The sequence below is a fragment of the Cherax quadricarinatus genome, chromosome 74 (assembly GCF_038502225.1).
Source record: "Cherax quadricarinatus isolate ZL_2023a chromosome 74, ASM3850222v1, whole genome shotgun sequence".
Taxonomy (NCBI): domain Eukaryota; kingdom Metazoa; phylum Arthropoda; class Malacostraca; order Decapoda; family Parastacidae; genus Cherax; species Cherax quadricarinatus.
In genome coordinates this window covers 15618418-15640861 of record NC_091365.1, presented here as the reverse complement: position 1 = coordinate 15640861, position 22444 = coordinate 15618418, and the positions used below count along the sequence as shown (strand labels likewise).

General features: G+C 39.1%; 1 protein-coding gene across 3 annotated transcripts in view; it reads left to right on the top strand.

Annotated features, from left to right (window-relative positions):
* LOC128700223 (maltase 2) overlaps positions 1–22444 on the top strand; it is a gene marked incomplete at its 3' end in the record, with an annotated part of 226798 nt that overhangs the window by 186325 nt on the left and 18029 nt on the right.

The window sequence follows — 22444 nt, the reverse complement described above, 5'->3', positions numbered from 1 at the left end:
AGTGCCCTTCCTGTTATAAGTGCCTGATCCTCTAGCTTCTGCACTAATCTTGTGTGTGAGGAACTGTGTCGAAGGCCTTCTTGCAGTCCAAGAAAATGTAAACAACCCATCCTTCCTTCTCATGTCTTACTTCAGTTACCTTGTCATAAAAGTCCAGTAGGTTTATGACACAGGATTTGCCTTCCATGAATCCGTGCTGGCTGTCGTTTATAACCTTGTTCCGTTCCAGGTGCTCCACCACTCCTGATAATCGTCTCCATAACTATACACGTCAGTGACACCAGTCTATAGTTTAGTGCTTTGTTTCTGTCCCCTTTCTTAAAGATGGGGATCACATTTTCCATCTTCCATACCTCAGGTAGTTGCCCACTTTCAAGGGATGTGTTGAAGATTGTGGTTAGTGGCACATGCAATATGTCTGCTCCCTCTCTAAGGACCCTCGGAGAGATGTTGTCTGGTCCCACCACCTTTGAGGTATCAAGGTCACTGTGTGTGTGTGTGTGTGTGTGTGTGTGTGTGTGTGTGTGTGTGTGTGTGTGTGTGTGTGTGTGTGTGTGTGTGTGTGTGTGTGTGTGTGTGTGTGTGTGTGTGTGGTATGTGTTGTGTGTGTGTGGTATGTGTTGTGTGTGTGTCGTGTGGGGTTTGAAACATGGATTGGGTAATAAACACTCATGTTGGATGTTCTAGTATATTAGATGGAATACATGGGGAGTGCCCATGCCTGACCTGCTGTCTGCCCTAACATCTCTAATTGAACTGGCATGCTGAGTGCCTCGGAGGGCGAGCGGCTTCAAATAATTCTAGGTCAGCAGTAATGGTCAGTGATATAAATCAGTGATTCACACAGGAGGCATTGAATCAGTTACAGTTGGATGAGTCATTACTACTAACACTACTGGTAGTTGATACTACTGGTAATTGATACTACTGGTAACTGATACTACTGGTAACTGATACTACTGGTAACTGATACTACTGAGATGTGAGTGTGTGTTTTGCTGCTACTGTAGTGTGTGTGTGTGTGTGTGTGTGTTGCTGCTACTGTAGTGTGTGTGTGTGTGTGTGTGTTGCTGCTACAGTAATGCATGTGTGTGTGTACTCACCTATTTGTACTTGCCTATTTGTGGTTGCAGGGGTCGGCTCATAGCTCCTGGCCCTGCCTCTTCACTGATTGCTACTAGGTTCGCTCTCCCTGCTGCATGAGCTTTATCAAACTTCGTCTTAAAACTATTTATGGTTCCCTCCTCCACTACGTCACTTTTTAGGCTTTTCCACTGCCTGACAACTCGGACTGAAGAAATACTTCCTAACATCCCTTCGACTCATCTGAGTCTTCAACTTCCAATTGTGACCCCTTGTTTCTGTGTCCCATCTCTGGAACATCCTGTCTTTGTCCATATTGTCTATTCTGCACAGTATTTTATATGTTATCATGTCTCCCCTGACCCTCCTGTCCTCCAGTGTCGTCAGGCCAATTTCTCTTAACCTTTCTTCATAGGACATAACCCTTAGCTCTGGGACTAGTCTTGTTGCAAACCTTTGCACTTTCTCTAATTTCTTGACATGCTTGACCAGGTGTGGACTCCAAATTGGTGCTGCATACTCCAGTATGGGCCTGATATATTATTGTGTGTGTGTGTGTGTGTGTGTGTGTTTTGCTGCAGCTACAGTAGTGTGTGTGTGTGTGTGTGTGTGTGTGTGTGTGTTGCTGCTGCTACAGTAGTGTGTGTTGCTGCCACAGTTGTGTGTATTCAGAATGCTTCTTCCTGTCAGCTTCAAACTTTTAGCAGGGCTGTGTTTTGCTCATTGGAAAAATTGTGTTACTGACTTTGTCTGTTTTATTAAATAACTTTTAATAGTGATTTTCATTCAGTAACCGCCGAATGCTTCGTCTAGTCGGCTTGTAACCTTTAATGCTTATCATTTTATGAGATGGCTGATACCTTGTGTGTTCAGGCTTCATAGGTGCAAATGTACTACATTGTAATATAGTTAAAACTCTTGGAATCAATGTATTTCATGCCATAACTCAGTTTTTTTTTTTTTTTTTTTTTTTTTTTTTTGATCAATTGAAAATTTTCAGCTTTATTATATTTTATTTTGAGAAACATTTTAGTGGGCTAAGTAGCCTCTTTTGCATTAATGTATGTTAAATAGTCTCCGTTGAAAATGTATGTTATTTTTTAATGTTATGGTCTGTCCTTTCATAATATAACCAGTAACAGAACAGGTGGGGTATGAGTCAGTCTTCAAACTCACAGGTCAGTGGGCTATCTTCCAGACCATGCTGGTCTGTAACTAGACATTCATCCATGTACATGTTACGACTTCTTGACTGCGTAACATAAATAAAGTCCTGTCTCATAAAGGGTAAAAGACCTGCCTGTCTAGGCACATTTATATTTAAAAATAGAAAAAGAAACCACTCTAGGGCCAGCTTGTACCTTCATACAAGGTATGAAGGATAAATCTAAATGGTCAATGTATTATAAGGAAGGACACAAGAACTCCTAAACAAAAATATAAATATATATTAAAAGGTAAGTAATATATACAACCTACACTCTACTACAGCCAACATCACCACACTCCAGGTCACCTTTACCCAGTGCTCACATTAGCTCACTAGCACACTGCTACTAGTGAGTAAAAAAACACAAATATTTATAAACAGAGAGCTCTATGACACCCCACCCCCCTTCTGCAGGCTGCTCAACCTGCAGGCTGTACAAGCACTCCCTAAACTTAAACAGGCCTCTGCACACTAGGGCCTTACAGGTAAACATGAGAGATGGTATAAACTTACAAAAAAAAAAAAAAAAAAACACCAGCTCACCTTCTCACACAATTACATACAACTTGCTCCATCTGCTGTGCTTCACCTGCTCAACAAAAAACACCTCACTCTCTCCTCTCCCGACCACTCTGACTGACCAGGAATAATACACATCAGGTTTCAGTACAAATCCCGGAAAATGACATATATGGAGCCTTTATATATATATATATTTTTTTTTTTTTTTCAACAAGTCGGCCGTCTGCAGCATACTGTGTAATAGTATATTTCTGTTGAGTCTTTGGACTCGCCATTGTGATGGTAGTGTTGCGTAGACGGTAGCTTGTGGTGTGACAGAGATCAAGTTAAAGTTAGGCTGGACAATATAAACTCATGTAGAGGTTTATTGGGCATATGGGTTCCACCAGGCAGATACTTCTTTGGAGGCAAGTCTTGAGAGTTTATTTGTATTAATGTCCACATTAGTGTGGTTGGACGCTAGGTCTGCCAGGCCGATGGCCTAACAAAAGAGAGTAGAGACTGTGTCCAGCTGGTACCTTGTCTAGTGCAGTAGTCAGAACTAGTCAGGGTGTTGTGAAGTGACTTCTACGTAGGACTAGGCCCACGCTGGATGGAAGTGCCTAGTCTAGCGGCCAGAGCACGAAAAACGACACCCGACATGCCACGTACAGTTTTCCTGACCGTGACAAATAATGGAATAAGACTCTCTTGTAGGAACAGGGCACTAGCGTGGGTTCTAGCATGAACTGCAAAACATGTGTACCACAAACAAAGCTACCTAACAGGAAGGAAGAAAAGAGGGGAAAGGGGGGGCTAAAAAATGGTGGACAGCACAGTGAGCCTTGACAGAGCATCACTACAAGCACGGACCCTTGAAGGAGGAAACAAGCCATCCTGGGACTGGCCCACAGATGGTGCAACATATTAGGAGCTATATCTACAACTGATTGTATTGACTACAGGCTGGTGGACTGATTACCTCAAACTCCTTCTGATCTTTACCATTTTTCTTTGTATAGGACTGATGAAGCCACTGTGTGGCGAAACGTTTCCTCAAAGATACCCAAGTGTTGCACGTGTCTAATTTATCCACACTTGCCGTGCTTCTCGCAGCGCAAGGGTTGAAAAAAATGCTGCTTTTTATCCAGAAAGTTTCCATTTTGTTTTAGGCCTCATGACTATTAGTAAATTTCATTTATTTATGTATTTAAAATCTTATTATTGAATTCTAACATTTAATCAGATTTTTTAATGGGTATTGCCTAAGGTTAAGTCTCTCATCCCTTATAATCTGTTGTTAATGCAGGTATTAAGTTTTGACAACATTGATTCCTACCATATCCCTAATTGCCTTGTACAATTATTTACTAGTAACATAACTACTATACCTCACAGCCTGCTTTCCTAACCAAGTGCAGGCCACTAACTTTTATAGTGTTACCATTTATTGCTCTACATTTATTTTTAAACCCCAAATTTTACTATTTTACTACCAAGTGCATTAAACTTCTCATTGAATCTTATACTCAGTGCCTTGTACACTTTGTTTTAATATTAATTTTAACCCTTATTTTCATACTCGAGATGGGAAAATACTAGTTAGAAAAACTTCAACAGGACAACAATACACCATCTCAAATGAACATGATTTCTCTACCTTTCTTAGAAAAGCTGACATTTCTGTAACAGATTAGATAAGTGTCCTTAACACACACATACGTGTGGTGCATATAGTGTACGTTACTATTACATTGTGCATTTTTTTTTTCTTTTACTAGCCAATACCAGCTACCTCAAATACTTTTTAATTGCTATTAATTGCTCATAATTTTGTGTTATAAGTCGAATCTTACTCCAAATTAATGTTCTTCATGGTTGCTACCTGTCCATTTAATTCTGTTTACCACTACTTTTTTTAGTCCCTTTTATATTTGTGAGAGTCCCAAAACTATCTTTTGCTAGCTAGTACCAGCTACCTCATATTTTTCTACTTTTTATAGTGCAATTAATTGCTCAACATATACATTACAAATCAGATCTTACTCCCAAATCAATATTATATAGTGACTATCTGTCCATTTAACTTTGTTTACCATTACTTAATTTAGTCCCTTATATATTTTCTCCTTTATTCTAGCTTTATATAACTACCTTAGTTCATATATTCACAATTGTTAAAATAATCAAAGTGCTATTCTCAGGGGCTAAATTGTAATAAGTTCACTATTTTGGTTTGCGTGCGTTGGTTTGCGTGCAGCCAGCAGCAACAGCCTGGTTGATCAGGCTCTGATCCACCAGGAGGCCTGGTCACAGACCGGGCCGCGGGGGCGTTGACCCCCGGAACTCTCTCCAGGTAAACTCTCTCCAGGTAAGCTCATTTATTTTTTTTTTTTCTCCTCGTCCATATAGTCACATTTATTAAAATACTCCAGGTGCTGTAGACTACCTCAGGTGCTACTGATTTTTGCTTTTAATACATTGTTGTTATTATATTCATTAGCTCCTTTATTTTAGCTGTAAATATCTACTGTAGTTCATAAACTCGCTTGTTAAAATAATTAAGGTGCTATTAGATGCTTAAGTGTATAACTGAATTATCTATTCTGTAATAATCCCTTTTTCTTTAATTTTTTACAAGTTTTAGATTAATCATGGAGTCTTAGTCATAAGTCTAGTTGTAGATTCAATATAAATCTTATATCATGTTACTCAGAAAATCTAGTTTGTAAAATTACTCTCATCCTATGATTACAGACATAGATCCTGATGTAAACTTTTTACAAAATGAATTACACAAATCAACCAGTAACTGTAATTACTACACAGCAGACCATTACATTACTCAGTGCAAACAATAACATAACCATCTTTAACTACAATGTCAGATCCTTGAGCAAACATTATGATGACCTCACTGCATTACTCAATTCCCCTCATTCCAATATATCAATCATCATACTCACAGAAACCTGGCTTAAACCTGATATTACAGATGTCTATACCATTTCTGGCAACATGGCCATGCACAACTGTAGAACAGATCAGCAAGCAGGAGGAGCAGCTATATACTACTCAAATCAAATTGAATGTATCAATAAATCTTGCACAAGGGACGAACATGGAGAATATATCATAGCCAAATTTAAATCAAGACCTGCAAAAAACCCTCAGTTATAAACATCTACAGAGTACCACAGTCAAACATTTACCACTTTAGTGAAAAACTAGGAAACATGATTACTGATACATACATGAATAAAGACCACCTACTACTAACAGGAGATTTCAACATAAACATACTACACGACCAGGACCCACAAGTAACCACATTCACAAAAACAATGAGTAACTGCCTGTTGCTACCAGCAATATCTAAACCTACAAGAATCACCGAGACAAGCATCTCCTTAATAGACCACATCTGGACAAACACCATATCCCCTTTAAAATCAGGCATAATCACAGACAACACTACAGACCACTACCCAACCTTTCTCATAACTAATCTGGGCAAACTGCCACAAGACATCACTAAAGTAACCTTCAGACTACATAATGAGACAGCAGTTAACAACTTTATAGCAGCTATGAATAACATCGATTGCCAAAATGAGCTCGAAACGTATACAGATATGAATGAATGTATAAATAATTTTCTAAAAAAAAAAAAGCCCAATGCCTCTGTAACAGACATTGCCCCAGGAAAACTAAACAGATCACAGAATGCATCCTCAAATCCATTAACACAAAGCGCAAATATGGAAAACAGTATAGAATGGGTCAGATAACTAGAGAACAGTCGAAAAGTTACTCGTCGGTACTTACCAGCCTGATAAAAAGGTCAAAAAAATTGTATTATGAAAATAGATTACCTAACATCAAAGGTGATATGAAAAAAACCTGGAAAACTCTATCTGAAATTCTTGGAACTAAAAAGTTATCCAAAAACAAAATAATCAAACTAACAAAATCAGATGAACCCCTACTCACTCCAACCGAAACGGCAAACAGACTTAATGTTTTCTTGTCCACCATAGGAAAAAAATCTAGAAAACAAAATACCAAGCACAAACACCCGTCCATCGGACTACCTCATAGGTACCTACCCAAATACGCTATTCCTAGCTCCAACCAACCCCATTGAAGTTATGCTTATCATAAACACCCTTAAAAACAAGGCAGGAGACATAAGCAGCTTGCCTGCTTTTATGTACAAAAAGTCTTCTCAAGTATTATTATTTATTATTTTTATTATCACACTGGCCGATTCCCACCAAGGCAGGGTGGCCCGAAAAAGAAAAACTGTAAGATAAGATAAGATTTTATTCGGATTTTTAACCCCGGAGGGTTAGCCACCCAGGATAACCCAAGAAAGTCAGTGCGTCATCGAGGACTGTCTAACTTATTTCCATTGGGGTCCTTAATCTTGTCCCCCAGGATGCGACCCACACCAGTCGACTAACACCCAGGTACCTATTTGCTGCTAGGTGAACAGGACAACAGGTGTAAGGAAACGTGTCGAAATGTTTCCACCCGCCGGGAATCGAACCCGCCGGGTTCGATTCCCGGCGGGTGGAAACATTTCGACACGTTTCCTCATTCACTCCATCACTGTCTTGTCAGAAGGGTGCTTTACACTACAGTTTTTAAACTGCAACATTAGCACCCCTCCTTCAGAGTGCAGGCACTGTACTTCCCATCTCCAGAACTCAAGTCCGGCCTGCCGGTTTCCCTAAACCCCTTCATAAATGTTACTTTGCTCACACTCCAACAGCACGTCAAGTATTAAAAACCATTTGTCTCCATTCACTCCTATCAAACACGCTCATGCATGCCTGCTGGAAGTCCAAGCCCCTCGCACACAAAACCTTCTATGCCCCCTCCCTCCAACCTTTCCTAGGCCGACCCGTACCCCGCCTTCCTTCCACTACAGACTGATACACTCTTGAAGTCACTCTGTTTCACTCCATTCTCTCTACATGTCCGAACCACCTCAACAACCCTTCCTCAGCCCTCTGGACAACAGTTTTGGTAATCCCGCACCTCCTCCTAACTTCCAAATTACGAATTCTCTGCATTATATTCACACCACACATTGCCCTCAGACATGACATCTCCACTGCCTCCAGCCTTCTCCTCGCTGCAACATTCATCACCCATGCTTCACACCCATATAAGAGCGTTGGTAAAACTATACTCTCATACATTCCCCTCTTTGCCTCCAAGGACAAAGTTCTTTGTCTCCACAGACTCCTAAGTGCACCACTCACCCTTTTCCCCTCATCAGTTCTATGATTCACCTCATCTTTCATAGACCCATCCGCTGACACGTCCACTCCCAGATATCTGAATACATTCACCTCCTCCATACTCTCTCCCTCCAATCTGATATCCAATCTTTCATCACCTAATGTTTTTGTTATCCTCATTACCTTACTCTTTCCTGTATTCACTTTTAATTTTCTTCTTTTGCACACCCTACCAAATTCATCCACCAATCTCTGCAGCTTCTCTTCAGAATCTCCCAAGAGCACAGTGTCATCAGCAAAGAGCAACTGTGACAACTCCCACTTTGTGTGATTCTTTATCTTTTAACTCCACGCCTCTTGCCAAGACCCTCGCATTTACTTCTCTTACAACCCCATCTATAAATATATTAAACAACCACGGTGACATCACACATCCTTGTCTAAGGCCTACTTTTACTGGGAAATAATTTCCCTCTTTCCTACATACTCTAACTTGAGCCTCACTATCCTCATAAAAACTCTTCACTGCTTTCAGTAACCTACCTCCTATACCATACACCTGCAACATCTGCCACATTGCCCCCCTATCCACCCTGTCATATGCCTTTTCCAAATCCATAAATGCCACAAAAACCTCTTTAGCCTTATCTAAATACTGTTCACTTATATGTTTCACTGTAAACACCTGGTCCACACATCCCCTACCTTTCCTAAAGCCTCCTTGTTCATCTGCTATCCTATTCTCCGTCTTACTCTTAATTCTTTCAATAATAACTCTACCATACACTTTACCAGGTATACTCAACAGACTTCTTCTTCTTTCAACGTACCAGCCGTATCCCACTGAGGTGGGGTGGCCCAAAAGAAAAAACTGAAGTTTCTCCTTTTAAATTTAGTAATATATACAGGAGAAGGGGTTACTAGCCCCTTGCTCCCGGCATTTTAGTCGCCTCTTACAACACGCATGGCTTACAGAGGAAGAATTCTGTTCCACTTCCCCATGGAGATAAGAGGAAATAAACAAGAACAAGAATTAGAAAGAAAATAGAAGAAAACCCAGAGGGGTGTGTATATATATGCTTGTACATGTATGTTTAGTGTGACCTAAGTGTAAGTAGAAGTAGCAAGACTTACCTGTAATCTTGCATATTTATGAGACAGACAAAAGACACCAGCAATCCTACCATCATGTAAAACAATTACAGGCTTTCGTTTTACACTCACTTGGCAGGACGGTAGTACCTCCCTGGGCGGTTGTCTCAACAGACTTATCCCCCTATAATTTTTGCACTCTTTTTGTCCCCTTTGCCTTTATACAAAGGAACTATGCATGCTCTCTGCCAATCCCTAGGTACTTTACCCTCTTCCAGACATTTATTAAATAATTGCACCAACCACTCCAAAACTATATCCCCACCTGCTTTTAACATTTCTATCTTTATCCCATCAATCCCGGCTGCCTTACCCCCTTTCATTTTACCTACTGCCTCACGAACTTCCCCCCACACTCAAAACTGGCTCTTCCTCACTCCTACAAGATGTTATTCCTCCTTGCCCTATACACGAAATCACAGCTTCCCTATCTTCATCAACATTTAACAATTCCTCAAAATATTCCCTCCATCTTCCCAATACCTCTAACTCTCCATTTAATAACTCTCCTCTCCTATTTTTAACTGACAAATCCATTTGTTCTCTAGGCTTCCTTAACTTGTTAATCTCACTCCAAAACTTTTTCTTATTTTCAACAAAATTTGTTGATAACATCTCGCCCACTCTCTCATTTGCTCTCTTTTTACATTGCTTCACCACTCTCTTAACCTCTCTTTTTCTCCATATACTCTTCCCTCCTTGCATCACTTCTACTTTGTAAAAACTTCTCATATGCAAACTTTTTCTCCCTTACTACTATCTTTACATCATCATTCCACCAATCGCTCCTCTTCCCTCCCGCACCCACTTTCCTGTAACCACAAACTTCTGCTGAACACTCTAACACTACATTTTTAAACCTACCCCATACCTCTTCGACCCCATTGCCTATGCTCTCATTAGCCCATCTATCCTCCAATAGCTGTTTATATCTTACCCTAACTGCCTCCTCTTTTAATTTATAAACCTTCACCTCTTTCTTCCCTGATGCTTCTATTCTCCTTGTATCCCATCTACCTTTTACTCTCAGTGTAGCTACAACTAGAAAGTGATCTGATATATCTGTGGCCTCTCTATAAACATGTAGATCCTGAAGTCTACTCAACAGTCTTTTATCTACCAATACATAATCCAACAAACTACTGTCATTTTGCCCTACATCATATCATGTATACTTATTTATCCTCTTTTTCTTAAAATATGTATTACCTATAACTAAACCCCTTTCTATACAAAGTTCAATCAAAGGGCTCCCATTATCATTTACACCTGGCACCCCAAACTTACCTACCACACCCTCTCTAAAAGTTTCTCCTACTTTAGCATTCAGGTCCCCTACCACAATTACTCTCTCACTTGGTTCAAAGGCTCCTATACATTCACTTAACATCTCCCAAAATCTCTCTCTCTCCTCTACATTCCTCTCTTCTCCAGGTGCATACACGCTTATTATGACCCACTTTTCGTATCCAACCTTTACTTTAATCCACATAATTCTTGAATTTACACATTCATATTCTCTTTTCTCCTTCCATAACTGATCCTTCAATATTACTGCTACCCCTTCCTTTGCTCTAACTCTCTCAGATACTCCAGATTTAATCCCATTTATTTCCCCCCACCAAAACTCCCCTACTCCCTTCAGCTTTGTTTCGCTTAGGGCCAGGACATCCAACTTCTTATCATTCATAACATCAGCAATCATCTGTTTCTTGTCATCCGCACTACACCCACGCACATTCAAGCATCCCAGTTTTATAAAGTTTTTCTTCTTCTCTTCTTTTCTTCTCCATTGAATCATCTACCTTCCCAACAATCCTCAAAATAGCGAGGGTCACTCCGATCCATAAAGGAGGTGACCAAACTGACTTGAATAACTATAGACCAATATCTAACTTACCACTGCTCTCTAAAATCTTTGAAAAATTAATTCATAGATTGATCTATTCCTACCTCATTTCACACAACATATTAAACCCTTGTCAGTTTGGATTCAGGAATAATAAAAGCACAAATGATGCTATCATACACATGCTAGAACTAATATATACCGCACTTGAAAAGAAAGAAGTCCCGCTGGGCATTTTCATTGATTTACGTAAAGCTTTCGATACAGTCGACCATGAACTGCTGTACTCCAAATTAATGCACTATGGTATCAGAGGCCACTCCCTCAACTACCTAAAATCATACCTTAGTAACAGAACTCAATATGTGTGTGCAAATGATGCAAACTCTTCCACCCAACCAATCACAGTAGGAGTCCCACAAGGAAGCATCCTTGGACCACTCCTCTTTCTCATCTACATCAATGATCTACCGAATGCATCACAGCTACTCAAACCCATATTATTTGCAGATGACACTACATGTGTCTTTTCCCACCCAAACACAGTCATACTAGCAAACACAGTCAATGCTGAATTACAAAAAATATCTGCCTGGATGATGACTAACAAACTTACCCTGAACACTGATAAAACCTATTTCATTCAGTTTGGAAACAAAGCTGCAAATGATCCAGTTAACATAACGCTAAATGGATCATCAGTCACAAGACTCAGAGGGAAAATTCCTAGGTATCCACCTTGACAGTAACCTTAAGTTCCGGACACACACACAACAAATCACCAAGAAAATCTCCAAGACTGTAGGCATACTATCAAAAATAAGGTACTACGTTCCACAATCAGCTCTCCTGGCACTGTACCATTCACTCATATACCCTTATCTTACATATGGAATTTGTGCATGGGGATCAACAACATCCAATCACCTAAAACCCCTAATAACCCAGCAAAAGGCAGCAGTAAGAATGATGATAAATTCCCACTCCCGCCAGCATACTCCACCAATTTTCAAAAGTTTGAATCTACTCACCATTAAGAACATCCATACTTATACATGTGCCTACTACATACACACAACAATACACGCAAATATAAACCCTCCACTCAAACTTCTCCTCACCAACCTAAACAGGACACATGACCACAACACAAGACACAGATCTCTTTTTGATATACCTCGTGTCCATATCACACTGTAAAAACTATGCACATAAAGGGCCCCAAAATATGGAATTCATTATTACCAGAAGATATTAAAGTAACCCAGGTTGAAAATCAATTTAAGACTCTTCTCAAAAGCCACTTAATCACCCTAGACTAAATGCTAAATTCAGTGGACCCCCACATAACGATTACCTCCGAATACGACCAATTATGTAAGTGTATTTATGTAAGTGCATTTGTACATGTATGTTTGGGGGTCTGAAATGGACTAATCTATTTCACAATATTTCTTATGGGAACAAATTCGGTCAGTACTGGCACCTGAACATACTTCTGGAGTGAAAAATATCGTTAACCGGGGGTCCACTGTACTCAATACGCACTCACATATGTACTCACATCATAACTGAAACAATCACTTTGAACCTTTTATCCATTGTTGACAGGAATATAATTGAATCATTGTTTTTACAAAAAGCATTTTTGAATATAAATATATCTTTGTCTTGTACAAATTTTGATTCATTTATAATTAATATTCTACTGTACAACTATGAAATAATTACTATCCTACTGTACAACTATGATATACTCCTTAGCGTTAAGTAGACTGTAAGCCAATAATGTTAATTGGCCCATAATGCATTAGCATAATAGAGGCTCTCTTTGCATTGCAACCCACTATTGTAAATACAAAATCTCAATGTACTGTTTGCAAAGACATAAAATAAATAAATAAATAAATAAATAAATTAGCAGTAATTGATTCTGTTACCTAGACACATACGGTGCTAATTCAGATACTTAAGGGTTATATTTTCCTTATTTTAATTTTAAAATCAAGTCTTTGAATCACATCTTTATAACCTTATACTACCCCCAGTGCAATATTTCATCATAATTGTACTACATTAATTTTTAACTAACCCTCTTGTTATTTTTTTTTAATTTACCATTACTTGTTTACCATTATAAACTATTATAGAATAGATAACCAATGCAAGCTATATTGTCAGACTTGTGCCAACATAATACTTATATGTACTTATTTCAAAGGTAATAAGAGTTAGCAATATCCCTGTACTATATAATTACTTATTTTAATTTGCTATATATAAACTATAAGGTTTGTTTCTTTATTTTCTCATTTGACTACCATTACCTACAGACTATTAATTTTAATTCTCACTTCCAGTACTGATCAGTATTATTGTGTTCAGTATTAATACAAAGTTCAATATTAAATCATAAAATTGTACCATATTAGCCCTTTGACTGTTTCGGTTGTATATATACATCTTACGTGCCACTGTTTCGGATGTATTTGTACGTTTAAATTCTAGCGGCTTCAAATCAAGCAGGAGAAAGCTGGTAGGCCTACATGAGAGAGAATGGGTCTGAGTGGTGGGTGTGCACCCTGTGAAAAAAATCTGGGACTCAGTGGTGCATTGTGGGAACGCCATCTTGGTAGTCCATTTTCACCATGCCTCGTGGTAAGAAGTACCTCCTTGGCGGATTGGAGGTCTTTTGTTCCCAAGTGATAGCTCTAACAGTGATGGAAGTGTCAATGAAAGTGAATTCCATGGTTTTCAAGCGGGTGTGACTGAAAACAGTGCCCAGGATAACGTAATTAGTGATGAAAACCCAGATGACCCACTACCTTCCACCTCTGGTGCTGGGCCGGCTCGTTCACGTTCATCTGTACCAGGAAACAGTTCTAGTTGTGACAGTGAGGGTGAATATTCCCCAGTGAAGTGGCAGCATATACGATGTAGCATGCGGTCTGGTAGTGTCATATGCTGTTCCAGGAGGAAGGAGTAAATCTCGGAGAACATCCCATGGCCCTACACCACGACCTGATAGTGAAGATGACGATATTGTTATGATAGGCATGAATGATATGAGTGAGGCAGCAGGTGGTGGTGATAGTGATGGTGGCATGAGTCATGTGGCACCAGAAGCAGGCCACACTACTACCGACGCTGCTGACTGCACAACTACAACCAGCCTCACCCATCCCCACACTCCCACAACAACCACAACCATGTTTCAATATCCAGAACCCCCCAGCAGACCGCATCTGGGATTGGCAGGAAGGTGACGAGTTTGTTCCCAGTCCCCATGACTTTGATGAAACAAAGTGGAATACGGCCATCGTGTACACTTGGGAACAATGCTACTGAACTGGAATGCTTTGTTATTCTTCGATGAACCCCTGATGGACATTATTGTCAGGGAAACCAACACATACTGTGAGTACACCATGGCAAATGCAATTCTTTCACCAAGATCACAGCTACACCAGTGGAAGGACACAACTGTGGTAGAGATGTACCTGTTCTTTGCCACAATAATGCTTATGCCACATGTGTATAAGCACACTGTCACCACATACTGGTCAACAGAATGCCTGATTTCAACCCCAGGTTTTAGTGACGTAGGAGTAAATCGTTTTTTGATACTGTTAGGTATGTTACACTTTTCAGACAAAACAAGGTCTGACAGAAGTGACAGGTTATATAAGATCAGAAATGTGTTTATGTACTTGAAACAAAAGTGTTGCTTGTATTTATTTTTATCCCTTCAGGAAGCTTGTTATTGATGAGTCTTTGATTTTGTTCAAAGGAAGACTCGTTCAAGCAGTACATAACAAGCAAGAGGAAACGCTTTGGTATAAAGTTATTTGTACTGTGTGACTGCAAAAGTGGTCTCGTTTTGGATATCATTGTGTACACTGGCAGTAATACATTGAGAGATACCAGGAAGTTACTGGGTATCTCTGGTGATGTAGTTCGAACAATGATGGAACCATATCTTGGTAAGGGGCATATATTATATCCTGATAACTGGTACACAAGCCCCATACTCAGCAATTTCTTGCGAGTGAACATGACAGACGTGTGTGGCACAGTGAGTGGTAATCGTAAGCATATGCCAAGGTTTGACACTGGCACTCGCAGAGGTAAGGTGCAAGCCTTTGCTGCCAATAACATCATGGCATTTCAGTGGCATGACAAATGTGATGTCACATTGTTGACATCAGTTCACCGAAACGAAATGGCACACACTGGCAGGCACAATAGAGAGACCAATGAACACATTCTAAAGCCTGCAGCTGTCGTGGACTACAACCTCAATATGCGCTTAGTGGAAAAATGTGACCTGCAGATTGGGTTTGCTGATTGTGTGCGCAAGAGTTATAAGTGGTATATAAAACTTTTTTTCCATCTTCCTGATATTTCCATGCTAAATGCTTATAACATATACAAGTTGAGGACCAACAACAAACCAAAATATGGTGAATTTTGTTTGTCAGTCATCAGACAAATAATCGTCAAGGACCAAGGAGCAACACCTGCAATAGACCAGCGCCCACGAAATTACCAACATATGCCATCTCGTTTGAGGCCTGGTGATCACTTCCCCATACACCTGCCTCCTCCTGCATTCAAGAAAAGTGCTCAGAAGAGGTGTTTTGCATGTGGACATACCACAAAACGCCCACAAACATGCAGAGACGCTCGTTTTGTGTGTGAGGAGTGTCAAGTACCACTCTGCATATACCCATGTTTCAAAGACTTCCACAAGCTGCAGCAGTTCTAGGAAAGTGTTCAGTGACTGTACATGTGTATATATATATATATATATATATATATATATATATATATATATATATATATATATATATATATATATATATATATATATATATATATATATATATACAGGAGGGCCCCACTTATACGGCGGGTTAGGTTCCAGGCTACCGCCGTAAAGCGGAAACCGCCGTAAAGTGGAACACCCTTTTTTTCCACTTACAAATGCATACAAACACTAGATAACAAGTTTACACTAACATATATTATGTTAGCAATAGAACCAGGCATCAAAAAACAATAAAAAAGTACAATACACACACAGTGCACTCATTACTTACCTTAAAATATTTATAGTCTTAATCTAGGGTGAGACAAGTAGTATTTATTGTACGAAATCAAGTGTGGTATGTATGGTAGTCAGCCAGGCTACCATACCAGGCCAACCCACCCACACATACTATTCTATGATATTTAAGCATCCCAGAGCGATAAAATGTATATACAGTTCACTCATTACTTACCTTAAAATATAGGGTGAGATGAGTAGTATTTATTGTAAAAAATCAAGTGTGGTATGTATGGTAGTCAGCATCCCAGGCTACCATACCAGAGAGAAAGAATGAGTGCATGAGAGAGGACAGGCGCAGAGTTATGTAAACAAACCAGGCGAAGGTAAGTTTTGTAAACAGTGTACACGTCTGGTTTGTGTACAAGTTACATTGTGTACAGGTTGTCTCTACATTGATACGGTAGAATAAATAAAGAAGAACACTCCCATTCTCATGTAACATCATTTTGAGAAGAAATGATGCTCTGAGTGAAGGCAATGGAAGTAAGTCACTCTGACTTTTTTGGGTTACCCTAGGTTCTCTACACATATGTTATGTATTTATGTTATGTATCGTGTTTATTATATAATTTTGAAAAAAATATCACGGATGGATTAATGAAAATGTGTATATTAACGTAATATACAACATTTAATGATACACCGAGCTCAGACAGCGTAAACAAACAAACTGAACAGGTTGTGGACGATCACTCGGTCAGGCGAAATAGACGGTATTAATACGTGTCCAGTTTTAGTTCATTCATGTACATTTGTAAGAGTTTGTGAAACTTTTACCTTATAATATTTTTATTATTATTATAATAATTAAATCACGAAACAAATACTCTTACACTGTGTACAAGTTAGTACAGAATTATAGCTATAAAGTGAAGGCATACGAAAGGAATATTTTTCTACAGTTATCCCTAGTAACAGGTGACGGGCTAGAGAAAACGCAATTCTTCCGACACTTCTACAAACCGTTTGGTAAACATCTCATATATATTTGTATAAATTTTTATACTGTGGGTGCATGTATCATGTTTGTGTGTTACATAATGTGTTTCTTATATAATTTTGAAAAAAATATCATAGATAGATTAAGGGAAATGTCTATATTAACGTAATATGCGACATTAATGCGCCCAAGAGATTATTATTATTATTATTATTATTATTATTATTATTATTATTATTATTATTGCATGAAGAGTAGAGAGACTTAGTGATTTTAATGTGTACCTACATGCCAGCACAGTGTGTAAGTTTATTTAGGTACAAGTGTACACAAGTTTAATTATCAAGTACAATACATATAAAATATACAATAACTTTAAAACACTTGAAATTTTGGAAAGTTTCCAGACATAATAAGATGTGCTCAGGGAGAATGTAAACAAACTCGGTGGGCAGCTGTGACCGTATTAGAAAGACAGGTGGGGGGAGCCGTATAGCGAGTTTTGGTCATAATTTGAAATGTCCGTATTAGCGGAACGCCGTAAAGCGAAACGCCGTAAAGCGGGGCCCTGCTGTATATATATATAGTATATACATAGATATATATATATAGTATATACATATACATAGTATATACATAATTATATATACATATATATATATATATATATATATATAGTGGAACAATAGTAATAAACAATGTTTTGTATTGTTTGTGTAAACAAGTTTTATACACAATCTAATAGTGATAATGTTTGTTCAGTTGTGTTGTAAACAATGAGTGTATATTTGAACAATGCACCTTACTTTGGTCTCACAGGCCACATAAGTTACTTAGAAAAGAAAAATATTGGAAAATACAAGAAACCTTTGAATTGGAGTAAATAAAAGAATACTGGGTGGGCAGCATATGCCGCTGTTGCCATACGCCGCTCATTTTCTGCCAACTTTGCGCCTCTATATCTCGGTAAGTACTGATGGCAAAAGTTTTTTTAGGCTTAAAACACTCGGTAAAATAATCCTAACATTTTGGTAAGAAAAAGTTTTTTTTTTTTTTTTTTCCGAATATTTTGCGACATAGAATGACAGTCAAAGGATTAACAGTTAACAGTTTCTCTTTAATTTTTTTTTTAAATACTTTAAACCATCCATTAACTAGTAAGATAAATAAGTTTAGTTTCATAATATTAAGTTCAACATAATATGTTGTTCAAAAATCTAGTTGTAGTATCACAGTCATATGATTACAAGCATTGATCCTGATGTCAGTCTTTTACTAAATGACTTACAGTTGCTGTTCGATGCATATAATTATTATACAGCAGACTAAGCAGACATTACTCAGAGCCAACAGTAACATAACTATCTTTAATTACAAAGTAAGATCTTTGAGCAAACATTATGATGACCTCACAGCATTACTCAGTTTCCTTTATACCAGTATGTCAATCATCACACTCTCAGAAACCTGGCTAAGCCTGGTACTACAGATGTCTATGCCATTCCTGGTTACACAGCCATACACAACTGTAGGAGAGACCAGCAAGGGGGTGGAACAGCTATGTACTACTCAGATCAACTTAAATGTATTAATAATTCTTGCAAAGAGGACAAACATAGAGAATATGTAATAGCTAAATTTAAATCAAAAGACCTGCAAAAACCCCTCACAGTGATAAACATATACAGAATACCATAGTCAAACATTTACCCTTTTAGTGACAAATTAGGAAATGTGATAATTGGTGCACATATGAATAAAGACCACTTGCTGCTCACAGGAGATTTCAACATAAATCTACATGACCAGAACCCACAAGTAACCGAATTCACAAACACAATAGGTAACTGCTTGTTTCTACCAACAATAACAAAACCTACAAGAATCTCCGAGACCAGTGTCTCCTTATTAGACCACATCTGGACTAACACCATATCCCCTTCACAATCAGGCATAATCACAGACATCACCTCAGACCATTTTCCTACCTTTCTCATAAGCAACTTAGGTAAATTGCTCCAAGACACTACCAAAGTTACCTTCAGACTACATAATGAGACAGCAATTAATAACTTTATAACAGCTATGATTAACATCGACTGAAATAATGAGCTAGAAATATATACAGATACCGAAGGGTTGGTGCCGTACTAGTACGGCTTGCACACCAGGGTTGGTGCCATACTAGTATGCATAAATTCTAGCACCTTCAAATCTAGCGAGAGAAAGCTGGTGGGCCTACATATGAAAGACTGGGTCTGTGGTAAGTGTGCAGAGTATAAAAAAATTCCTGCAGCACAGTGCATAATGAGAAAAAAAAAAAACTCTGACCGTATTTTTGGTTTAACCCTTAAACAGTCCAAACGTATATATACGTTCTTAAGCGTAGCGCCCCAAACGTATATATACATTTCATTTTTCCTGCCTTCAAATTTGGCACGATTGGCCTGTGATGCCTTGTCAGCATAGAATGGGTCCTAACACTGTGTGTGTGGTATTAAAAAAATCTGGGACCACTTAGTACCTTGTGGGAGCTCCAGTTAAATTGAGCGCCAGCTAGAGCAAACAGTGCGGCAAACACCAAGGATTCACTGATGTAATGTCATATTAACACTCCTCTTTTAAGAGGAAAGTGATGTTAACCCCAAGTTTAGGGTCTGTCTATCTCTGTCTTCCTCTGTCTGTCTCTTTGTCTCTTTATCTCTTTCAATCTGTCTATTTCTGTCTCTCTGTCTCACAGGTACACATAAATACAAGTATACATAGTGTAAATTACCTAGGATAACCCAAAAAATCCAGACAAAGTGCTATACTCTACTTGAAGATGTGAGTAAATGTGATGACTACGCAGTCTTGTGGCTCTCTCTGAGACAGAGAGCTAGATGGATACTACAGATGTCTATTCCATTCCTGGTTACACAACCATACACAGCTGTAGGCCAGACCTGGGAGTGATTATGTCGGAGGATCTCACCTTCAAGGACCATAACATTGTATCAATCGCATCTGCTAGAAAAATGACAGGATGGATAATGAGAACCTTCAAAACTAGGGAGGCCAAGCCCATGATGACACTCTTCAGGTCACTTGTTCTATCTAGGCTGGAATATTGCTGCACTCTAACAGCACCTTTCAAGGCAGGTGAAATTGCCGACCTAGAAAATGTACAGAGAACTTTCACGGCGCGCATAACGGAGATAAAACACCTCAATTACTGGGAGCGCTTGAGGTTTCTAAACCTGTATTCCCTGGAACGCAGGAGGGAGAGATACATGATTATATACACCTGGAAAATCCTAGAGGGACTGGTACCGAACTTGCACACGAAAATCACTCACTACGAAAGCAAAAGACTTGGCAGACGATGCACCATCCCCCCAATGAAAAGCAGGGGTGTCACTAGCACGTTAAGAGACCATACAATAAGTGTCAGGGGCCCGAGACTGTTCAACTGCCTCCCAGCACACATAAGGGGGATTACCAACAGACCCCTGGCAGTCTTCAAGCTGGCACTGGACAAGCACCTAAAGTCAGTTCCTGATCAGCCGGGCTGTGGCTCGTACGTTGGTTTGCGTGCAGCCAGCAGCAACAGCCTGGTTGATCAGGCGCTGATCCACCAGGAGGCCTGGTCACAGACCGGGCCGCGGGGGCGTTGACCCCCGAAACTCTCTCCAGGTAAACTCCAGGTAAACTCCAGACCAACAAGGGGGTGGCACAGCTATATACTACTCAGACCAACTAGAATGTATCACTAATACTTGCACAAGGGCTGAACATGAGGAATATATAATAGCTAAATTCAAATCCAAATACCTACAAAAACCTCTCACATTAATAAACATCTACAGAGTTCCACAGTCAAACATTAGCCAATTTAGTCAAAACCTAAGAAGTATGATAACTGATGCACGCATGAACAAAGATCACTTACTACTCTCAGGTGACTTCAATATAAATCTCCTGCAAGACCAGGACCCACACATTACTGAATTTACAAACACAATGAATAACTGCATGTTGCTACCAACAGTAACAAAACCTACAAGAATTACAGAGACTAGTGTTTCCCTACTTGACCACATCTGGACCAACACCATATCCCCTTTAAAATCAGGTATAATTACAGATAATACCACAGACCACTACCCTACTTTCCTCATAACAACTCTTGGTAAATTACCCCAAGACACTACTAAAGTCACCTTCAGACTTCAAAATGAGGCAGCCATTAATAACTTCACAACAGCAGTAACAAACATTGACTGGCACACTGAGCTAGAAATCTATACAGATATTGACGAACGTATTAATAATTTTCTAGAAAAGACCCAATACCTCTATAACAAGCACTGCCCTTAAAAAACTAAACAGATGACAGCTAAGAGACTGAACAGTCCCTGGCTAACACCCAGCATTCTCAAATCCATAAATACAAAACACCGATATGAAAAACAGTACAGAATGGGTCACATAACCAGAGACCAAACAAAACGTTACTCGTCAATCCTAACCAGCCTGATAAGAAGGGCAGAAAAATTGTATTATGAGAAGAGATTATCCAACTTACGAGGTGATATAAAAAAGACCTGGAAAACCCTATCAGAAATTCTAGGAACAAAAAAGATATCACGAAATAGTGAAATAAAATTAGCAAAATCAGATGAACCCCAACTCTCACCAACAGAAACAGCAAACAGACTCAATGATTTCTTCTCCACTATAGGACAAAACCTTGCCAATAAAATCCCAAGCTCAGATACCCCACCAAATGACTACCTCACTGGCAACTACCCGAACACACTGTTCCTAGCTCCGACTAACCCATACAAAGTCTCCCTTATTATCAGCGCACTAAAAAACAAGGCAGGAGATTTAAATACCTTACCACCCTTTATATACAAAAAAGTGTCACAAGTGCTATCACCAATCATTGCAACACTTTAACAAATCCATTGAATCCTCCACCTTCCCTACAGTTCTCAAAATAGCAAGGGTCACCCCGATCCATAAAGGAGGAGACCAAACAGAGTTGAATAACTATAGGCCAATATCCAACTTACACCCTCTCTCAAAAATCTTCGAAAAATTAATTCATAATGAATCTACTCCTACCTCATCTCCCAAAACATACTAGAACATATATACACTGCAATAGAGAAAAAAGAAGTCCCACTGGGGATCTTCATTGACTTGCGTAAAGCTTTTGATACAGTTGACCATGACTTGCTCCACATAAAATTGTCACACTATGGTATAAGAGGGCACTCCCTCAACTACCTCAAGTCATACCTCAGCAACAGAAGCCAATATGTGTACGCAAATGGGGCAAACTCTTCCGCACAAC